This window comes from Heterodontus francisci, chromosome 44 (genome assembly GCF_036365525.1).
Source record: "Heterodontus francisci isolate sHetFra1 chromosome 44, sHetFra1.hap1, whole genome shotgun sequence".
Taxonomy (NCBI): Eukaryota; Metazoa; Chordata; class Chondrichthyes; order Heterodontiformes; family Heterodontidae; genus Heterodontus; species Heterodontus francisci.
In genome coordinates, this window is record NC_090414.1 from 22,198,721 (window position 1) to 22,220,464 (window position 21,744).

Sequence of the window (21,744 nt, forward strand, 5' to 3'; positions counted from 1 at the left end):
TGGACAAATTGGCTGACTCTTTCAAAGAACAGCACAGGCACCATGAACTGCATCATTTTATGATTTTAACCATCACTCTTGTCTTTTGCATCTTGCAAAACTGCGATGAGGTTTTCACTCTGGTGAGGCTACTGTTGAGGTGAATTTTGTTCATTATTATGACCTTTTTACAGTACAGCACTGATGTTAATTTCAGCCTTTGCTTTGGCGGCAGGATTATAGAGTAAATTAATGTGGCTCCATTGCCTCTGGGGGCATTGAGATCCAGCCAAATGGCTTTTTAAAAATAAAAACTGTGCTGCCTCTTATGCAGGCCATTTATTTTGATACCATCTAGGCTGCGTGTATAGCCTCATCACTCACCGATACGAGCTTCGAAGTTACTTTGAAAACATTTGTTCTCTGAATGTGAATTGCATTGGCAAGACTACATTATTTCCCGTTACTAGTTTGTCCTTTGATTATTTTTGCAACTAGTTGGCGTCTTGGGATGTTTCACTACATTAAAGCCGCTATATGAATGTAAGTTGTTGCTAGGATACTTCAGAGGACATTAAGAGTGAAATACAGAGAGCGGGATTGGAGGCACACATAGGTGAGAGGTCTCTGAAGAGCCTTAGTGAATCATTTGGTTTTTAGTTCCGAAATGACCAGATTTACTGAGTTTAGTTCTACAACCTCTTGTGGGATATGAACTCTGGGTTGTTAGTATAGTGTTATAACCCCGACACCACTGTACTCTTATTTGTGTTTGCAATATTACTGGATGTGTACTTAATAAAGTTGTAAGCCACTTCTCTGTCCACTATTTTAGTGAAGGTAAAATACTTAAATATTTGAAATAGTGCTTCCTTAAAATAGTGTGCAAATGATTGCGACATGAATGTAACACGTGCACTAATGTCAGTAAGGTAGGGTAATAATTATAAACAGTGTTGTTTTCATACAAACCGTTTGTTCTAAATTCTTGTTTGCACTATTTTAAACAGCCGTTAAATCAGTAGGCGAGACTCTGTGACTGAGAGTGACTAAGGACTATTAATACCAGAATTACTTCAGAATTCAATTAGAGAACTCGGGAGCTGAGAAAGAGGAAAGGAAAAAAAAGTACAACACTGACCAGATCCACCTTTGTGGATTCATGTAGATTAAATCATCACATTTGGTCAGGAGAAGGTTACTGGGGGCTGGAGATAGCTATCTATTAATAAATAACTGGTGTACGCGCCTGACATTTCATCTGATTATTGTGACAGTGTCTTGCTGGAAGCAGGATCTGCGTGGCAGTGTGCTTGAGCCAGATACATTAATTCATCAATTGTATAATTTTCCTGAGCTTCCTGATGACCCAGGGAATTTATTCAGTGAGTGGCTGACCCAAATTTATGCAAGAACAAGTTGCATAAGGGATTTGTATGGAAAAAAATTAGAGGCTTAATTTTTGTTATATGAAGGTTAATGCAGAAACAGCAACTTGGACTTGGAGTTCCTCGAGGAAAAAGTGGGTTCTGAGCTGCAGCAATGGGTTTAGAAGAGATGATCGAGTGGGGGAGAAAGGGATTTTGAGAAGGCTTTAAAAGCTGGGAGAAATAGTAAAGGTAAATAAATTTAAGGAGCGAATTCCAGAGAGTAGGGCTGAGATAGCTGAAAATGTCACTGAAAGGAACAGAGGGAAGAATACATTGGAGACTAAAGTCAGTGGTTTGTAGGGCACAGGCTAGACTTGAGCTTGAAGAGGTTGCAGAAGTTTGGAGTAGAGGGGCCATGATGGGATATGTAAACAAGACCAAGTGGGTGGGGTGCATATGGTTGGTGTGGGGGGCGGGGGGAGGTGTTGAAGGTTTACAGCTGTGGCTCAGTGTGCATTGTTCTCACCCCTGAGTCAGAAGGTTGTGGCTTCAAGTCCCACTCCAGGACTTGAGCACAAAAATCAAGGCTAACACTGCTGTGTAGTACTGAGAGAGTGCTGCACTGTCGGAAAAGACATTAAAGCTAGGCCGCGTCTGCCCTCTAAGGTGGACGCAAAAGACCCCACAGCATTATTTGAAGAAAACTCGGGGAATTATCCCCGGTGCCCTAGCCAATGTTTATTCCTTGATCAACATCACTTACATATTACCTGGTCAATATCACACTGCTTTTTCGTGGGATCTTGCTGTGCACAAATTGGCTGCCACATTTGCTACATTATAATGGTGACTACACTTCAAAAGAAAGCTGCAAAGAGCTTTGGGATGTTCTGAAGTCATGTAGGATGCTATAGAAATGCAAGTTGTTTTTTTTACAAATAGCAATTGAGGGGGATGGTAGCATAGTGGTAATGTTACTGGGCTAGTAATTTGGAGGGCAGGATGAAAGGTCTGTCGACATGAGTTCAGATCTCACCAAGGCAGCTGGGGGATTTTAAATTCATTAAATTAAATAAATATGGAATAAAATTCTAGTCTTATTAACAATGATTATGAAACTACTGGATTGTGTTAAAAACCCCTCTCGTTCATCAACTTCCTTCAGGAAAGAAATTTTCTGTTTTTACTCAGTCTGGCCTACATCTGACGCCAGACCCACAGCAATGTGGTTGACTCTTAACTGTCCTCTGAAATGGCCTAGGAAGCCACTCCGTTGTAGGTGGCTCACCACCACCTGCTCAAGGGCAATTAAGAATGGGCAATAAATGCTGTCCTTGCCAACAATGCTCACATCCTAAGAATTAATTTTAAAAACCCTGCATTTTATGTAGTGCACAGAGACCAATTGAATTGCTTCACACAACTTTGCAGTGCAGTGCTACACCCATAAATGCAGCAACCACTTATTCTGCCAGTAGCATCCCTCATACGCAATGTGGTGAATGGCCGGTTAATGTACTTTTAGTGGTACTGGTTCAGGAGGTGCGGAGGTGGTTTGGTCAGGGTGCTATGAGAACTTACTGCTCATCTTACAGTAGATGTGTAGAACCTGAACTGTTGAAACAGACAGCTGGGAGCTTGGTTTAACCCATCTGAAGAAATAAATCAATTTAAATGGGGATTCTTTCAGAAGAAAAGCTCCATTACGTCCAGTCCTATTTAGATTCGAGCTTATTGCTCAGCATCCCTCGATGTGTCTAACCTGATGAACACTGTGCATTGAAGCCTTTGGGGTATTGTAAAAAAATACTGCTGTAATTTTGGGAAGATAAATGGTTGGATAATAATGGTTGTGTGTTGGAGATTGTCCAGTACAGCTGGGTGCTTCAATGGACAGGCTAGAGCACTGAGCCTCAGTGAGCCAAATAGCCCTTTCTTATTCATGCTTTTCTTGTGCATTATCTAAAAGCTAACTGTTGACAGCAAAATGTACTGAAAAATACATGCTTAAATTTACATGATATTCCAGACTAATTCTGTGGAGAAACACAAGCATTCGCTGTTGGTTAAAGCTGTCAGCTAGTTGGGCCTGGATTTTGCACAAAACCAGAGAAATCTGGTGAACGTGTGTTCTGCAGTGTCGGGGTCATTTGTTTGTCTCTCAGCATTCAGATGCTGATGGTTGCGACCAGATAGATCCAGATCATTTATGACGTGGCTAAATTAAAATGAGCAAGAGCAGCCAAGCATAGAAATCACTCCCAGATGCTGGAACATAGTTGTACTATAGAAGTCACCCGACTTAATCAGAAAGTCACATCCTGTTTGAATCAACAACTATATGAGCACCTTTTAAAGTAGAAAAACGTTCTGAAGCATTTCACATGAGGCATAACCTTTTCAGCTGGTCAGATCTTGGACATTTTACTTATTTTGAGGTTTTTAAAAATTCCTTTTGTCATGCAGATCCCCACATGCCAAGAATGAGGCATATTAATTTTGTCATATGAACATTGATTTTAAACTGTTGCTGGAGCGAGGAAATGACTTGTTTAACAGTTAGCTGTGGCTGTAAAAAAACATTTACATACTAACAGTGCTTGTGGAGACAAAGGACCATTTCCTGACACATTCAATCCACAATGGACTTTGATCACCAGACATTGAAGGTGAGGAAGCTCACATTCCAGGATGACTGCTAAGATGGCTGAATCCACAAACCGACGTGGTCAGACCAGCTAGTCACATGACTAACCTGGGCAACCTGAGTTTTTTTTTAATTGTACAGGCAGTTTGAGAGAGAGAGACTGTTTGCTCCTGGACTGTAATGGCCTCTTCTGGCTGGCTTGCCACAGCCTCTCTTGTCGGCTCCAATCTCTTTCTCAAGGAACTCCAAATCCACTGAAGACGTGAACCACAGGAGGGAAAGGTTTCCTACATCGAACAAGATTTAAGAAGAATTACTGGGCCCCAACGAAAAGCAAGACCTACCTACAATCAAGGACTCTATAGCGAGCTTGAAGATCAGTAACCAAAACCATCTTCAGATATTGCCTCAAACTTTTCCAATTTATTTCTTCTCTTTTCTGTCTCTGTCTGCATGTGTGTGTCGCATATGCATGCTAGCGTGGGCGTGTCACATATCCATAGGTGTTAACCGAGTTAGAGTTTAAGTTTAATAAATTTCAATTTTTCTTCTTTAAACCTGAGAAAACCTGTTTGGCTGGTTTCTTTGTCTTACAATTGGAAAGCAGTGAACAAGGATTCACCAAGGGGGAGTTAAAAAACACGGGGTCTTTAAAATTAAACACTGTTACGGTAAGACCAAGTGAAGAGGGAACCCTAGACCCCTTTCTCACCTTGTGGTAACACTTTCTAATTTCTCTTGCCCCACCCCTTCCCCCCCAACGCACCATGGAGCTGACCCAGGAAAAAGGCCAAGGGCCAAAATACAAGATTCCACAAAGTTAAGGCGGATTCTAGATTAATGTGAATTGGGTGCAATTATTAACTTTTTTTAACAGTACAGGTGCAATATTCCGATCCTCTAATACCAGCTTAGTTCTTGTTCCCTGCTCTTTTGTTCCACCAGCGGTGGCCAGTGCTGCAGTCACTTTGCTGCTGTCCTCTGGCACTCCCTACCTCAGCATTTCTGATTTACCACCCACTTCCCGGCCTTCATAGTTCACCGTGATACCTTCCTTTTCAAACATGCTTTTGTCCCCTCTGACTGTGCTCCTCTTTACTCTCCCCCCTCCTTCCAGCTTAGTGACCACTTGCATAAAGTTTAGAAGAGCACTAAAGAATGTTGAAAAAATGGTTACAGTGCAGGGAGATAAACTAGAGGTGAGAGGAATTATGTATTGGACAAGAACTTTTTCTTTTGTTCTGCTATGAGTGCTAATGTGTTAGCAAGAGCCTGTCTGGGTTTTGCCAGTATATTTCTGATCAGTGCTGGTGTGAAACGTCACCATTTAGATGGGTCTGTTCTTTACTGACACTGAGTTGGCACCTGTGATTAGGATGAGTTTACCTGATTGTGGGAGTTGGATTGAGGTTGTATTTGAAGCTGATCCCCACCTCCATGTACCTCTGTCACGATGAATCTGAATTGCCTTGTTGTAGTGCTTCTGTTGAATTTGGTAGAAGGCAATAGTTAAACTCTCAAGGGATTGTTCAGTACGTTTGTCTGTTGATGTAATTGAGAGAGAATTATTTGCAGGGCAAATTTATTTCACTCCAGAGATCAATAGTGAAGGCTTTACCAAAACCTCTGAAGTGGGTCTAAAGAGTCAGACAGGAGAATATTGCTGTTACCCAGCCTTGATGACATATTGTTGACCAGGCAGCAGGGCCACACCTGTTAGAATGGGCTTTATTCTGATCTTCTCTGCCCCTACAAACCTGCACGCCTAAAGCAGCATTTCACGTGAACAGGAAGTGGAGAAGGATGAAAAGAACAAAATTTTGCATAGCCATTTTCCATTGTAAACTAACATTGCGTTCCACTGGCAATGCTTCCTCATGGGAAGTGAAAGGAAAGCTAATATGAGATTCACCCAGGGAGATTATATATTCTAAATCTTAACTCTTGCTACATTTATGGGTGTTAACAATAATCCAGTACTTTGCTCAAGTGACCATACTCCCTGTGTGAATCTGGCTGGTGTCTCTGGGTAATTGATAGTAGAAGGTAATACTGCTGAGCTCAATTCTGTCTTCTCTGCCATTCATACACACCATTGGATAATTTCAAGAGTGCATACTCTGGCTGATGTTTCCCTCCCTGGCCCAACAACTGGTCCAGATGGAGAAATTAAAACTGGGACCTTCCTAGTGTGTACAACTTGCCACTATTCTGGGTGGTACGTTTATCTGCTTGATCTTTGGGTGAGCTCAGTTCAAGGACACTATTGAAGATCCTCGCTTCAGGTTACAGACTCTTGTTGTTAGATCTGTGGCCGGATGCTTACTGTCGAATGGCATGTGATTGTTTTGAGACCTGTGGATGGTTGCTTGCTATTGAATGGTACATGATGGGTTTGAAACGTATCAATCGAAGACGATGGCCTTTCACAACCTCAGGATGTCCTCAAGTACTTTTTGAAGTGCAGTCACTGTTGGAATGTAGGAAATATACCAACCAGTATTCATACAACAAGGTCCCATAGAGTCATAGAGAGATACAGCACTGAAACAGGCCCTTCAGCCCACCGTGTGTGCCGACCAACAACCACCCATTTATACTAATCTTACATTAATCCCATATTCCAATCCCATATTCCTACCCCATCCCCACCATCCCTCAACTCCCCTATCACCTACCTATACTAGGGGCAATTTACAATGGCCAATTTACCTATCAACCTGCAAGTCTTTGGCTGTGGGAGGAAGCCGGAGCACCCGGCGGAAACCCACGTGGTCACAGGGAGAACTTGCAAACTCCGCACAGGCAGTACCCAGAACTGAACCCAGGTTGCTGGAGCTGTAAGGCTGCGGTGCTAACCACTGCACCACTGTGCCGCCCATAATGAATTAATCACCAGATAATCTGTTTTTAGTGATAATAGTTGAAGGATAAATATTAGCCAGATCACTGAGGTGAATCCCTTGCACAAAATACTGCCATGGGATCTTTTATGCCCCATTTGAGCAGTTAGATGGAGCCTCAGTTTAATGACTCCTCCGACAGTGCAGCCCTCCCACAGTACTGGCACCTGGAATGTCAACCTAGATTTTGTGCTTTAGCCGCTTGAGTGGGATTTGAACCCACAACTCATAGGCAAGAGTGCTACCACTGAATCAAGGATGACCGCTAAATTCATATGAATTAAAAGTAGTGGGTGTAATAAATGATGGTTAACTGAATTAAAGTGATTACATATCATGAAATATTGGGATTTGAGGATGAGTGGATTCCATTATTAGCTTATAGGTAAACTGTAATGCTGCGTATCTACCCAAGACTGCCCTTCATTCATTTTATTACTCTTGCTACTGAGCTCAGATTGTGAATGGTAGCTGGTTTATAGTTGTTGGGAGGAAAAGGGGGAAAAAAGGACTTGCATTTATATAGCGCTTTTCACAACCACAGAATGTCACTTTACAGCCAATGAAGTGCTTTTGAAGTGTAGTCACTGTTGAAATGTAGGAAGCGGGACAGCCAGTTTGCTCACAGCTAGCTCCCACAGACAGTCGTGTGATAATGACCAGATAGTCTGTTTTAGTGATGTTAATTGAGGGAAATACTGGCTGGGACACCGGGGAAACAGCCCTGCTCTTGGAAATAGTGCCATGCGATCTGTTGCATCCACCTGAGAGGGCAGATGGGACCTCGGTTTAACGTCTCATCCGAAAGACAGCACCTCCGACAGTGTAGTGCTCCCTCAGTACTTGCACTTGGAGTTTTGGCCTTGAATCTGTGCTCAAATCCTGGAGTGGGGCTCGAACCCACAATCTTCTGACTTAAAGGCGAGCATACTACCATCTGAGCCAAGGCTGATATAGCTGAGGCTGATTCTGACCCCTCTCAATGCCCATACTGTATAGTCTTCAGTTGCATGAGCCATGGCTAATTTTCTTCTATTCAGTTCAGGGTGCTAAGGCCAACTTTAGCATCCCATTGCAGCCCAGGTTGTGATTCACTAATCCATAATCTCCCGAGCATGGTGGCTTGTGCTGAGATATAGTTGGTTTTGATTGATGATTGACATTTAAAAAAAAAATTCAGTGGCTTAGTGGTTTGGATTTAAGAACTGGTGGATTTTTTTTTAAGACAGTTATCTGTGGGGAAAAATTCTTTAGTTCAACTTTAATCCCCTTCTTTTCTGAGGGTGTTGACGTCGGCTTGGTTATGGTTTAATGGACATCCGTCAACCTTCCTTTAATGGCCACTCTTTGTGTGTGGCCTCTGGTAGTCAGTGTTGGCAAGCTGTATAATTATGGAGGACATCACAACTATGCTGTTTGCTCATAAATTCCTATCCTCACCCGATGTTCGCATACATGTACTTCTCAGCAAGTGTCTTTGGATGGTAATCAGGAGTGGGAACCCTGCCTATTTCCCCAGTGCAGGGGCATTGTAGCCGGGATACTGCACCCCAGCCACAAACAGCTAACTCAGCCTGGTCTACAACTCAAAGCTGGTACCTTCTTGTTTAATGCTTTTACCAACTGAGCAAAGATTGGAACCTGTAACGTTACAGGAAAAGTCCTGTAATGCTTTGGCAGTTATTTAACTAACTGGGGATAGTGCCTTCCCTTGGGGTTGGAAAGGTTCTGGCAGTTTGATCACTGTTAACTTTGATCTTCTGGCCAGGGATTTGTGCCTCTGTTCTCACCAGTCTGTGATTTTCAGCAAAATTGTGAGCTGATGAACTCAAGTGAAAAACTTCACATATACTTACTTAGGAAAAGGAAATGTGTATAATTTTTGAAAGCTATTGGCAGCTTAGCATTGAGGTACTGGCTTTGTTCTTCGAATGTCAGTGTCAGATGTTCTGCCACTATGGTACGAACCTAGGAATTTACAGGACCAGAGGATTGTCAGAGGATACAGCAGGATATAGATCGGTTGGAGACTTGGGCGGAGAAATGGCAGATGGAGTTTAATCCGGACAAATGTGAGGTAATGCATTTTGGAAGGTCTAATGCAGGTGGGAGGTATACAGTAAATGGCAGAACCCTTAGGAGTATTGACAGGCAGAGAGATCTGGACGTACAGGTCCACAGGTCACTGAAAGTGGCAACGCAGGTGGATAAGGTAGTCAAGAAGGCATACGGCATGCTTGCCTTCATCGGTCGGGGCATAGAGTATAAAAATTGGCAAGTCATGTTGCAGCTGGATAGAACCTTAGTTAGGCCACACTTAGAATATTGCGTGCAATTGTGGTCGCCACACTACCAGAAGGACGTGGAGGCTTTGGAGAGGGTACAGAAGAGGTTTACCAGGATGTTGCCTGGTCTGGAGGGTATTAGCTATGAGGAGAGGTTGGAAAAACTCGGATTGTTTTCACTGGAACGACGGAGGTGGAGGGGCGACATGATCGAGGTTTACAAAGTTATGAGCGGCATGGACAGAGTGGATAGTCAGAAACTTTTTCCCAGGGTGGAAGAGTCAGTTACTCGGGGACATAGGTTTAAGGTGCGAGGGGCAAAGTTTAGAGGGGATGTGCGAGGCAAGTTTTTTACACAGAGGGTGGTGAGTGTCTGGAACTTGCTGCCAGGGGAGGTGGTGGAATCAGATACGATAGCGATGTTTAAGAGACATCTCGACAAATACATGAATAGGAAGGGAATAGAGGGATATGGGCCCCGGAAGTGCAGAAGGTTTTAGTTTAGGCAGGCATCAAGATCGGCGCAGGCTTGGAGGGCCGAATGGCCTGTTCCTGTGCTGTACTGTTCTTTTGTTCCTGGGGTCTCAAAGTTCAAAAAATACCTATACCCAACCGTGCCTTATTCCACTCAATCAGCTGTTTATCCAGCTTCCTCTTTACACTATCTGCACAGCGGCAACTCTCTGTGTGGTGTTAAATGTCTGTTCCTTTTTTCCCTTCTCAGTTAAGTCTGCATCCCTGGTTGGAGTTTGTGGGATGTTTCGGCAGCAGTTCACCTCTATGCCTTAGAATCTTGAAAAGAGAAGCAATCTAATGATAATCAACTGATGTCATGTGCAGGCTGCTGGGGCCATCTCTGCATTGGTCCAAGAATGGACTGCCCTAGAATCCGGTTATTTTATACAGTTTTGAGGTGGGAGGAGGGGGTGAGGGCAGCGGCAGCGGCGGTTTGAGATTGCTCAATTAACAATTCATGAATATTCAGGAGGCCTGTTTGTCTCTCTTCACCATATACTGTTTCTACAGCCAAGGAGGTGCGAGGTTTCTGCTGTGCTGTGAGGTCCACAAGAGAAGCTCAGCTGGCTCTCCTAGCCAGGGATCATCTGTTCTCTGTTTACTTACTGCCCTAGCCTGAGCTTAAAATCAAGCGTTCGAGCTGCGAAGCTTTAAAACATTAAGTAGAAATAAATCATATAGATCAGTGCTGACATTTGCTGTTGGTTTTCAATGCTGATGGTGCATGTAAACAAAGAGAGGCTGAAACCCTCTGGGAAGTGTGAATTACATTGTTAGTTGGAATATTTAAAGTAATATTTACATTAAAGTTCCCCCTTGAGAGAATGTAAAGAGAAATGGAGTGCCCCAGTTATTGCTGATTACATTTATGGCTTTGTCAGGGGTCAGTAAATTTCGGACTGCTTTTATGTTGATACGGGGCACCAGAGGGGGTCACAGTGACCCCATGTGCCGCTGTCCATGTTTTTCTTCACCAGCCTGCCCCCTTTTCAAACGAAACAGTGAGCGTAGAAAATCTTCCTGCCATGTTCTTGATGTCACACAGTGACCAGGGAATTTCCCCTAAGTCTATCTGAACTTATATGGCACTTTTAACACAGAATTTTAATTTACGTTCTTGGAATAGAATCATAGGATGATTACAGTGCAGAAAGAGGCCATTCAGCCTGTCGTGTCCGTGCTGGCTCTCTGGAGGAGCAGCTCACCTTGCCCCAGTCCCCTGCCTTTTCCCCACAGCTCTACAAATTTTTTTCACTTCAGATAATTATCCAATTACCTTTTGAAAGCCATAATTGAATCTGCCTCCACCACACTGTGAGGCAGTGCATTCCAGATACTTAACCACGTGCTACATGAAAATGTTTTCCCTCGTTGCCACTGCTTTTGCGAATCACCTTAAATCTGTGTCCTCTGGATCTCGACCCTTCCACCAATGGGAATAGTTTCTCCCTATCTAAACTGTCCAGACCTCTCATGATTTTGAACACCTCTATCAAATTTCCTCTTAATCTCCTCCAAGGAGAACAGCCCCACCTTCTCCAACCTTTTGCATGTAACTGAAGCTCCTCATCCCTGGAATCAGAATCTTTTCTGCACCCTCTCCAATGCTTTGCATCCTTCCTAAAGTCTGGCGTTTATCATAACTTTTTTTTTTCTCTTCTATGCCCCTATTTATAAAGCCCAGGATCCTGCATGCTTTAACTGCTTTCTCAAGCAGCCCTGACACTTTCATGTTGTTAAGCTGACTTGTAATTATTACTTCTTAACAGAAAAGTTTAAAGTGCGTAAGATGGAAGTTGACTTTTTTTTTGACGCTGTAAAGCCTTACTTGAATTGCCTTGACTGAGAAATTGCAATCAGAGCCTGCCTGTCCTGATTCCAGAACAGAGTGGAGTGGAGCAGAGTGACATTCTCTCCTCCAGGGAGTCCCGCTCTGCTTCACCCTGGATTCTACCTCCAGATTTACAATGTAACATTAATGCTGGTGTGAAGTGAAACTGCTTTGTCCCAGTATTATGCTTGCAGAGGCCAAGAGCAGTTTGCTGCTCGATTATGAATGCTCAGCCTACACAGCAAGTAAGTGGGAGATATAATGGACGAAAAGGAAATGCTTTTTAAAATGTTGCAAGGGAGTTCTTCCAAAACTACTAGTGGAGCAGCAAACTCTGTTAGATTTTATGATGTCACTGTGAATTGCTGTAATATTTTATCAATTGCTATGCACATTGAAAGAACAGCATTGAACAGTGAGGTTTTTCTTAACTGCAAGTGCAGTTTCAGTCTCAGTCATGCTGCTGGGCAGGTGGGCGAGTCTACCTCAGAGCAGCTCTCAAACCTCCTACCAGCCAACTTGAGAGTGGTGTTGGACCAGGGAGCAGGACCGCTTTAGGCAGGGCAGCATTGGATGTAATAGGGAAATAGGTTTTTACTTATGCAAATCAATTCCATGATTTTGAGGCAGAGCTTGAATGCTTCAAAATCATGGAATTGATTTGCATAAGTATACTTCCCAAGCCCCAACACATTGCCATGAAAGTGTTGCTGAGCAGGTAATTTGAAAATTGATCAGCTCCTTTTTAAAAAAAAATATTTCAGTTTCACACTCTGCTTCAGTGAAAGTTTCAGCTCAGTTCAACCTTTTTTTCTGTAAACATTCAGTACTCGGTGAGATTATAATACAAACCATGCAAAGCCCTTCACTGCAAGTTAATGCCTTTGAATGATCATCTTCAAATTGTGCCATTCATTAATCTTGACGGCGTCACTGCATTTCCGGTGCAATTAAAGGCTTTGGCCAAGACCTGTAAGGCTGGAAGTAACATAATTTAGTGTCGCAACTACCTAGAAGGGTAATATTTACTGTGAATGAGAAACAGATACTGGGGCAACCGGCCTGCCATAAAAAGGGTTCTAACTTGAATCAACGGACAGTGACACAAAATTCGCTTCTCGGCCTTTTGGCTAAGATCAAGTGTAGTATCTGTTCTTATCAGTGCTTATTTGATTGAGAAGAGACCATGATCATTGCCTTTTGATCCTGGGGAAGCTTTGAGTAAAATGGCTATAACCAATTTTCGAGCTTCGGGCCAGGGAGTGCGCAACACCGTTCGGGTGGTCGTGAAGGACAAGGAAGGAGATGCACCGGTCGATCGCACCTTCTTCATCAAGAAAATTCTCTTCGATAGCTGCGGATTTCAAGCCACGGACGTCTTCTGCCTGCAGGATTTCCCCAGCAGTGGATACTTCGACGTGACGTTCCGGAACGTGGCGGGATGCATCAAGTTCATGAAGGCGTTCAAGGAGAAAGGGGACCGCGCGCCACTGTCGATCCTCACAGCGGAGCCGCTCTTCACGCTTCCGTCACAACGGGACCGGGTGGTGACGATTCACCTCTACAACCCCCATGTTCCGGTGGTGGATGTACTCATCTTTCTCGCCAGGTACGTCGAGGTGGCGGGCAGCAGCACTGATGTCAAGGACCCCTTTGGGATCTGGACCAGCAAGCGGCAGGTCAAGGTGACCTTGAAGGTAGATCCCAGTGGAGCCATCATCCACCCTCCCTCCAGCTTCGCTATCGGGGGAAGTCGAGGCTTCTTGGTCTACGCTGGGCAGCCCAGAGTTTGCCGCACCTGTGGCAAATCTGGTCACATGGCAGCCAACTGCAGCACGGTGGTTTGCAAGAACTGCAAGGAGGAAGGCCATCAGACCAAGGACTGTAAGCAGACTAAGTGTTGCAACTTGTGCGGTGCGGCAGGCCATCTCTACAAGACCTGCCCCAAACGTTGTCTCAGCTATGCTCAGGCGGCAAGGTCCAAGGAATGGCCGGGCGAAAGTTCGACGAAGGCGTCCGCTGTTCGAAAGCAGACCAGCAACCTTCTCCGCAGTGAGGAACTTCAACCTGAGAAGGAAGGGGAGGCGGCTGAAACCAACGACCCAGCACCTACCCAGCGCCCGGAAACCCCTCCTCCGCAGACAGAATCAATGGAGGAGGAGGCAGCAGATGGACAAACAGGTCAGTGGCAAGTGGTCCAGAGGAAAACCACAAAGAAAAAACATCCCAAAGCCACCACCCAAACCAGTGGCAAGAGGAGGCTCTCTTCTGAATCAGACTGCAACAACTCCTCTTCACTGGACGGGGAAATGCTGGAACGACAGCCCCTTCAAAAGAGGCGGCAGAACTCCGAGATGGATGATAAAGCATCCCAGCCCCCGGGCACTGGAAGCTGTGATGGGCCCGGCGTGCCCCAACCCCAATTCCCCACACGTAACGACGTGGCCAACGCATCTCAGCTCCGGGACACCGGGAGCAAAGACACGTCTGGCGCACCTGAGCTCCGGGAGACCGGGAGCTGTGATGTTTTCGAGGAGGAACAGATGGAAGCAGCTGAGGACAACCCAATGCTCTCTGCCTACAAGACCCCCCCGATGTCACCCGAGCGGCACAAACCCTGCATGAAAAATCAGGAGGGGTTTCTGAGCCCAACCAACGTGAAACTGCTTGCGCATACGATGGGTATGCAGGAACATCCCGAAGGGGAAGGACTGGGACTAGCGAGGACAAATGGTATGGGAAGCAACAACTAATTTTTAGTAAAAAATGGGTATAAGAATTGCTTCCATTAATGTGCGTAGCATTAAATCGACTACGCGATGTGTTTCAACCTTGGATTACCTTGCCAAGGTCAAAGCTGACCTACTGTTTCTGCAGGAGTGTGGAATACCACACCTCAGCACCTACAGGCAGTGGTCGCGATGGTGGTCCCACGGGCCATCGATCTGGTCGGGGGGTAATGACTGCCGTTCCTCCGGCCTGGGTATTCTGCTGCGGGGAGGTAACTTCACCATCTCCGAAGTTAAGGAGGTGGTGGGCGGCCGCCTCCTCGTAGCAGACGTGATGTACAACAACGCTCCGCTCCGGTTGATCAACGTGTACGCCCCGGTACAATGCAGCGAGCGGCTGACCGTCTTCCAGCAGCTCCCACTGCTGCTGGCGACGTCCAGGCCGGTCATCCTAGGCGGTGACTTCAACTGCATCATCGATGCGGCTGGACGATCCGGCAGTGACGACAGCAAACTGGACGCTACGTCCAGATTCCTCATAGAAACAGTTAAGGATGCCAAACTGCACGACGTCTTCAGCAAACCTGCAGACGGAGCGCAGCGCAGATACACATGGTCAAGATCGGACGGGTCTGCCCGTTCCAGGATTGACTTCCTGTTTGTGTCCCGTGCTGTCACGGTCGGATCCACCGACGTCAAGCCGGTGTTCTTCTCCGACCACTGCCTCTTACTGGCCGACTGGCACTTACAGGACGACCAGCGGGTTGGCAGAGGGACGTGGAAGCTCAATGCGACACTGCTGACCCCAGAGAACGTTGAGGAACTCAAAAGGGATTACAAAGGTTGGAGGACCGTGAAACCCCTCTTTGAGTCTCCAGTTCACTGGTGGGAAGCGATTAAGGAGAACATCAAGAGGTTCTTCATCCACAAAGGTGTTCAGAAGGCGAGAGAGAGACAGAGGGAACTGTCCCGACTCCAGAAAATTATGCAAAATCTACTCCGGTTGCAGTCAATGGGGGTCGAGGTCAAGGAGGACCTCCAAGAGGTGAAGAGCCAGCAGGCCTCGCTCTTTGCCAAGGAGGCCTCCAAGATCATCTTCCGGTCCAGAGTCCGCTCCATCGAGCAGGATGAGACGTGCTCGCGTTACTTCTTCCAAAAGGTACACAGAGAGAGCTCTGTTATCAGCAGCCTGAAGGAAGAAGATGGCTCGGTAACGTCTTCGCAGTCCGACATACTAAGGATCAGCAAATCCTTTTATGCTGGGCTGTATGACGCGAAGCCCACAGACAGCAGAGCCTCCCAGTCCTTCCTGTCATCTATCACAGAGGTCTTAGATGACAGCAGGAGGGAGGGACTGGACAAGCCGCTAACTCTGGACGAGCTGACAAAGGCCGTCGAGTCTTTCGAGGCGAGTAAAACTCCCGGGAGCGACGGCTTACCGGTCGAGTTGTACTCGGCCCTGTGGGACTGGGTCGGCCCGGACCTGCTGGAAGTATACGAGAGTATGCTCCTGGCCGGTAGCATGTCAGAATCCATGAGAAAAGGCATCATCACCCTCATTTACAAGCAGAAGGGGGAGAGGGTAGAAATCAGAAATTGGCGGCCCATCTCACTGCTTAATGTTGATTACAAGATTCTGTCCAAAGTCATAGCCAGTCGAGTCAAGTCTGCTCTGGAGCTGGTGATTCACCCCGATCAGACCTGTACTGTACCCGGCAGGAAGATCTCTGATAGCCTCGCGCTACTCAGGGATACGATCGCCTACGTACGGGACAGGAGGGTGGACACCTGCCTCATCAGCCTGGACCAGGAGAAGGCTTTTGACAGGATATCGCACACCTACATGATGGACGTGCTTTCCAAAATGGGGTTTGGGGAGGGAATCTGCAATTGGATCCAACTGCTCTACACAAACATCAGTAGCGCAGTCTCAATCAACGGGTGGGAATCTGAAAGTTTCCCGATCAAATCTGGAGTCAGACAGGGCTGTCCTCTTTCCCCGGTCTTGTTTGTTTGCTGTATTGAACCCTTTGCTGAGTCTATTAGGAAGGATGCGAGCATAAGAGGGGTGACAATCCCAGGCAGCGGAGGCACTCAGGTCAAAACCTCCCTGTACATGGATGACGTCGCCGTCTTCTGCTCGGATCCGCTGTCCGTGCGCAGACTGATGAGCATCTGCGACCAGTTCGAACTGGCCTCGGGAGCCAAAGTTAACCACGGCAAGAGCGAGGCCATGTTCTTTGGGAACTGGGCTGACCGATCCTTTGTCCCCTTCACCGTCAGGTCAGATTACCTGAAGGTGCTGGGGATATGGTTCGGAAGTGCCGGGGCGTGCACCAAAACATGGGAGGAGCGAGTAGCCAAGGTACGACAAAAGTTGGGCATGTGGGGGCAGCGATCTCTCTCCATTGTGGGTAAGAACCTGGTCATCAGGTGCGAGGCGCTCACGTTGTTGCTCTACGTGGCGCAGGTCTGGCCCATACCCCACTCCTGCGCCGTGGCAGTCACCCGAGCCATTTTCCGCTTCGTCTGGGGATCTAAAATGGACCGGGTCCGGAGGGACACGATGTTCAAATCTCTGGACATGGGCGGGAAAAATGTACCCAACGTGGCCCTCATCCTGATGACCACCTTCGTGTGCGGCTGCATCAAGCTATGTGTAGATCCCCAGTACGCAAACTCCAAGTGTCACTACGTGCTGAGGTTCTATCTGTCCCCGGTGTTGCGAAGGATGGGCCTGGTCACATTGCCGCGGAACGCTCCGTGCAGTTGGGACGTGCCGTACCACCTATCCTTCGTGGAGCAGTTTCTGCGGAAAAACACCTTTGACCACCGGTCCATCAGGCAGTGGTCTGCACGGAATGTCCTCAAGGCCCTACGGGAAAAGGAAACGGTGGATCCTGTCGGATGGTTCCCCGAGCAGACCGTCAAAGTCATTTGGCGGAATGCCTCATCACCAGAACTTTCAAACAAGCACCAAGACGTAGCTTGGCTGGTGGTGAGAAGGGCCCTCCCCGTCAGGTCCTTCATGCACACCCGAAGTCTCGCCCCCTCCGCACAGTGCCCCCGCGTTGGCTGTGGTGGGGAAGAGACGGTCGCCCACCTCCTCCTGGAATGTGCCTTTGCAAAGCAGGTGTGGAAAGAGATGCAGTGGTTTTTCTCAAGGTTCATCCCAAGCAGCTCTGTAACACAGGAGTCTGTGCTCTACGGGCTGTTCCCAGGGACGCACACCGAGACAAACATCAACTGCTGCTGGAGGACTATCAATTCGGTGAAAGACGCCCTTTGGTCTGCCCGAAACTTGCTGGTCTTCCAGCGCAAAGAGTTGTCCACCACCGAATGTTGCAGACTGGCACATTCCAAGGTCCAGGACTACGTGCTGAGGGACGCACTAAAGCTTGGGGCAGCCGCAGCAAAGGCTCAATGGGGAAAGACCACAGTGTAAGGTTCCCCCACCAAGCTGGACTGAGGGGCTGGAACCATGGGAAGCCCCTCGAACTGTATCGTTAATATTCTCAGTTGCTGTAAATGTAAAACTGTAATTGACATGACAATTGTGAAACGGAAGGGTTGGGAAGAAACTCATGACATTATTGAAAGAAACTGATCTCTTTTGCAATGTTTGTATTTTTTCGTGCTGTTTGGAAACTGTTTGGCAATGTAATTTTTACAGATTTTTATGAATAAAGTATATTTTGGAAATAAAAAAAAAAAAGTGACACAAAATTCCTCAAGTGGGTAGAAGCTGTTGGAAGGGTTGAGGCGGGACAGGGTAACGGGAACCTACGGTGGGCAGAGTAGTGACAGAGTGAGTAGATACTGTGATGGGAACTGGTCTTGTCACTAGGGCGTCAGTAAAGCACAATGGAAGACTTGAAAAGTGTAGTATCTATGTGGACTACAAAATAAAAATCCAGCTGAGATATTTCAGGGTTTAATTCCAAGCTGAACTATTTTTAACACGTTGGTTAATGCCATTCCTATTTCATTGCTGTCATTAATCCATTTTCAACAAATGCATTAACTGAAGGCAGGAAATTAATGTAAATCCACTAGCCTATGCAGTAAAAACAGCAGAGAGGAAATTAAAATCCTTTGTTTTTCCAAGTTTGTGTTCTGCCTGGAGAGACCATTTTAACACTAGTTTGAAGGGCTTGTGGTACTGGCAGGATGGGAGAGTAACTTGAAGAATTCATATCATATAATAAGCAACACTTATTATGTCTTGGATAACGTGCAATATTTTGCTGTTATCTTGATAGCGATACGCTGATTGTACACAGTGACAACCATGGAAACTTGACGTGGATTCACTGAGTTAGATATAAGAAGGCTGTAAGGTTTTGCTTCTTATCTGTCATTGACCAGTTTATTGAGTCAGTATTTGAACCCCCTGGTAACCTTTTCAGGAGAGATTCATTGCAGGACCTGCTGCTAGTGTTCAGGAATTTTCCATCTTGCTGTGATTATTCTTTTGCCGATAGGGTAAAAAATCATGTCCGTGACAAGTCAATGAAAAATTGCTCTCTCAAGGAGAAAGTTACATTTGAAAACTGCACACAACAGCAAGGCGGACAGTGAAGTTGATAAAACTTGTCAGGTAGTTGCCTGAAAGGGTAATATCGGATGCGTGTATTTTCACAGAATGCCAAGTAAGCTGGAAGGCACACGTGTACACAGTAAACATACTGCAGCCACAAGCTGCACAAGTTCTACTTTCTGTTCATTCTTGAAAGGTAGTAGTTTAAGTTCTCAAAGATTCTTCAAGTAGGATTTATAACCTTTGATCGCTTGACAACATTTGTTGCTTTTAGAGCAGGATGTTAAATTATGTAAATCGAGTTGCTTGCAAGCCTACTTAATGTTGTATTTGTTTTTTCATTTGCCCTTTCAGTTTTCGCCCTCTTGCCCTGAAGATGCCAGGGAGGTGGGTAATTGTAACTTAACCCATCTGGCAGGAAACTGACGGGATCGGATCAGCCACCCATTTAACACACCACCACCCCCACCACTTCCCCATCACGATTTTACTTTGTACCTGCTTCAATGGGCAGTAAAACTGGGCAGGGCGTAAAATGGGCAGCTGATCCAGTCCTGTCAGTTTTCTGCCAGGCGGATTAGATTAAAATAACGCCCTGACTCCCTCGCCTTTGTTTAGGACACGGTTCCATGGGTGTCAGGTGCCCTGAAGTACCTTGCCCAAGAGGCCATCTGTCAAAGAAGAGTGTGTTAGTAGGCTGATCTGCTACAGGGAGCATCTCTAGCTATATTACATCCAGTAGCCATATGTGCAGTTTTTGGCAAGACCTGTGTCTACATTCTTTTTGTGGCAGGACTTTATTTTGTTATTTTTGGCAGTTGGTCGTCTTTATTTTGTTATTTTTGGCAGTTGGTCTTCTCATGTTTTGAGGCGGATATTTTGAGCACAGTTACTAATTTTAAGCAGCTAATTCTTGAAACAGACAGCAGCAACATTCAAATTGGCAATTTTGTCTCCTAGCTAGGAAAAGGAAATGTCAGCCAGGGTTCCTACTCCTGAGCCATTCAGTGACATTTGTTGGAAAGTGCCTATGCACAAAGTAGTGAGGCCAGAATCAGACTCTCAGAACATTAGGACAGGAAGAGGCCATTTAGTTCCTCCAAGCCTGTTCCAATATTTAATTAGATCATGGCTGATCTGAGCCTCAACTCAAATCCGTATCTCTTGCTACTCTTAACTAATAAAAATGTCGATCTCAGTCTTAAAAATTTGAATTGACCAGTGGCAAGCACAACCTTTTTGTGTGGGGTGGGGGGAGAGAAAGAGTTGCACATTTCCATTAACTTCTGGGTGAAAAGGTGCTTACTGGTTTCACACCTGAATGGCCCAGCTCTAATTTAAAGATTGTGGCCCCTATTTTTTTCCTGGAATATTCCACTGCTCTGAATCTATTTTGTTGGATATTTTATCGTTTCTAACACTTCAATTAAATCACTTAATAACGATGTCCTCCACAGTCAAATAGCCAATGACTCTCACTGCCAAGGCTCATATATTCAGAATGGCTGCTTGGACAAGATACTAGAGCAAATTCAGCATCCCTGATACTGTAGTCCACTGTGAGTCTGCATTTTGGGAGAAGAAAGGGGAAAAATTGAACGAAAAATCAAATTAGACTTGACCTCAGACTGGATCAGGGCCAGAGGCCCTGGTCTCTCATTCCCTGGCCTCCCTTTTCTATAGTTTGTTTTAATTTCAGATTTAAACTGCAGGACTCTGTCTTCTGGTGTGACTGGCAACTTGTCAAGCATGTTGGCGATTAATCCAATAAAAACAACAGTTGCACTAACCCATTCTCATTCTGAAGGGGTTTGATAGGGTAGACTGAGAGAAGATGTTTCCACTTGTGGCAAGACCACAGATGAAGGGCCATAAATATAAGGTAGTTGCTAATAAATCCAATAGGGAATTCAGGAGAAACCTTACTCAGAGTGGTGAGAATTTGGAATTTGCTACTACATGGAGAAGTTGGGGCGAGTGCACGGATACATTTAAGGGGAAGTGTGATGAGCACTTGAAGGAGAAAGGAATAGAAGAATATGCAGTAGTGTGGGAGGAGGCTCGTGTGGAGCATAAACACTGGCATGGACCAGTTGGGCTGAATGGCCTGTTTGTGATGTAAATACGACTACTGTGCACCATAATTATCTTGAAGTGTGTGTAAAAAATTTTAGTTGCTGCGTATGTTTTAAAAATAGACTGCTTAAAAATATCACCTGTCCTCAAAGTGTCCATCAATAAATGCAAGAAGATCTGTCAAAAATCACACGCAGTATAGTTACTAATCTTGCTACATTCATGTTTGATCTCTTGTCCATCACATGATGTAAACTAAAAGCAAAATACTGCGGATGCTGGAAATCTGAAACAAAAACAAGAAATGCTGGATTTACTCAGCAGGTCTGGCAGCATCTGTGGAAATAGAAGCAGAGTTAACGTTTCGGGTCAGTGACCCTTCTTCGGAACCCGAAGAAGGGTCACTGACCCGAAACGTTAACTCTGCTTCTCTTTCCACAGATGCTGCCAGACATGATGTAAACTACTTGCTGTTGGAGTCATAGTTTTTTCTTCTTTAGTATTATTAAATTCAGGCCCTTCGCTAAGGTAAAGTGCAGTTATGTTGAAACTTTGCCAAATTCTGACTGTACTCCAACCACGTGCTCAAACTACTTGAGGCACAAAAGGAGCATTGCAGTAGGTCCATTTGAATCCCATACCCATGGCCACGCTCAATGGAAATTCTCAAGCCTGGACAGTTGTGGTTTAAAAATATTTATAAAATATAGTGCACAACATTATAAATTGAATCACTCGTAGCACTGTTGAAGGTAGGCCAGGGGGTGCGCTATTTTACAAGGGCAGAAATGCACGAGTGTTAATCTGCAAGCATGGATCTCTGTCCCTTTTAAGGCTACAAAGTCTAATTACTCTTCAGAAAACTAGA

General features: G+C 45.5%; 1 protein-coding gene and 1 pseudogene across 6 annotated transcripts in view; both read left to right on the top strand.

The window, feature by feature from the left end:
* LOC137356073 (spectrin beta chain, non-erythrocytic 1-like) overlaps positions 1 to 21,744 on the top strand; it is a 260,496-nt gene that overhangs the window by 123,093 nt on the left and 115,659 nt on the right. The gene's annotated exons all lie outside the window — the stretch shown is intronic.
* On the top strand, positions 12,642 to 12,750 carry LOC137356094 (U2 spliceosomal RNA; annotated as a pseudogene).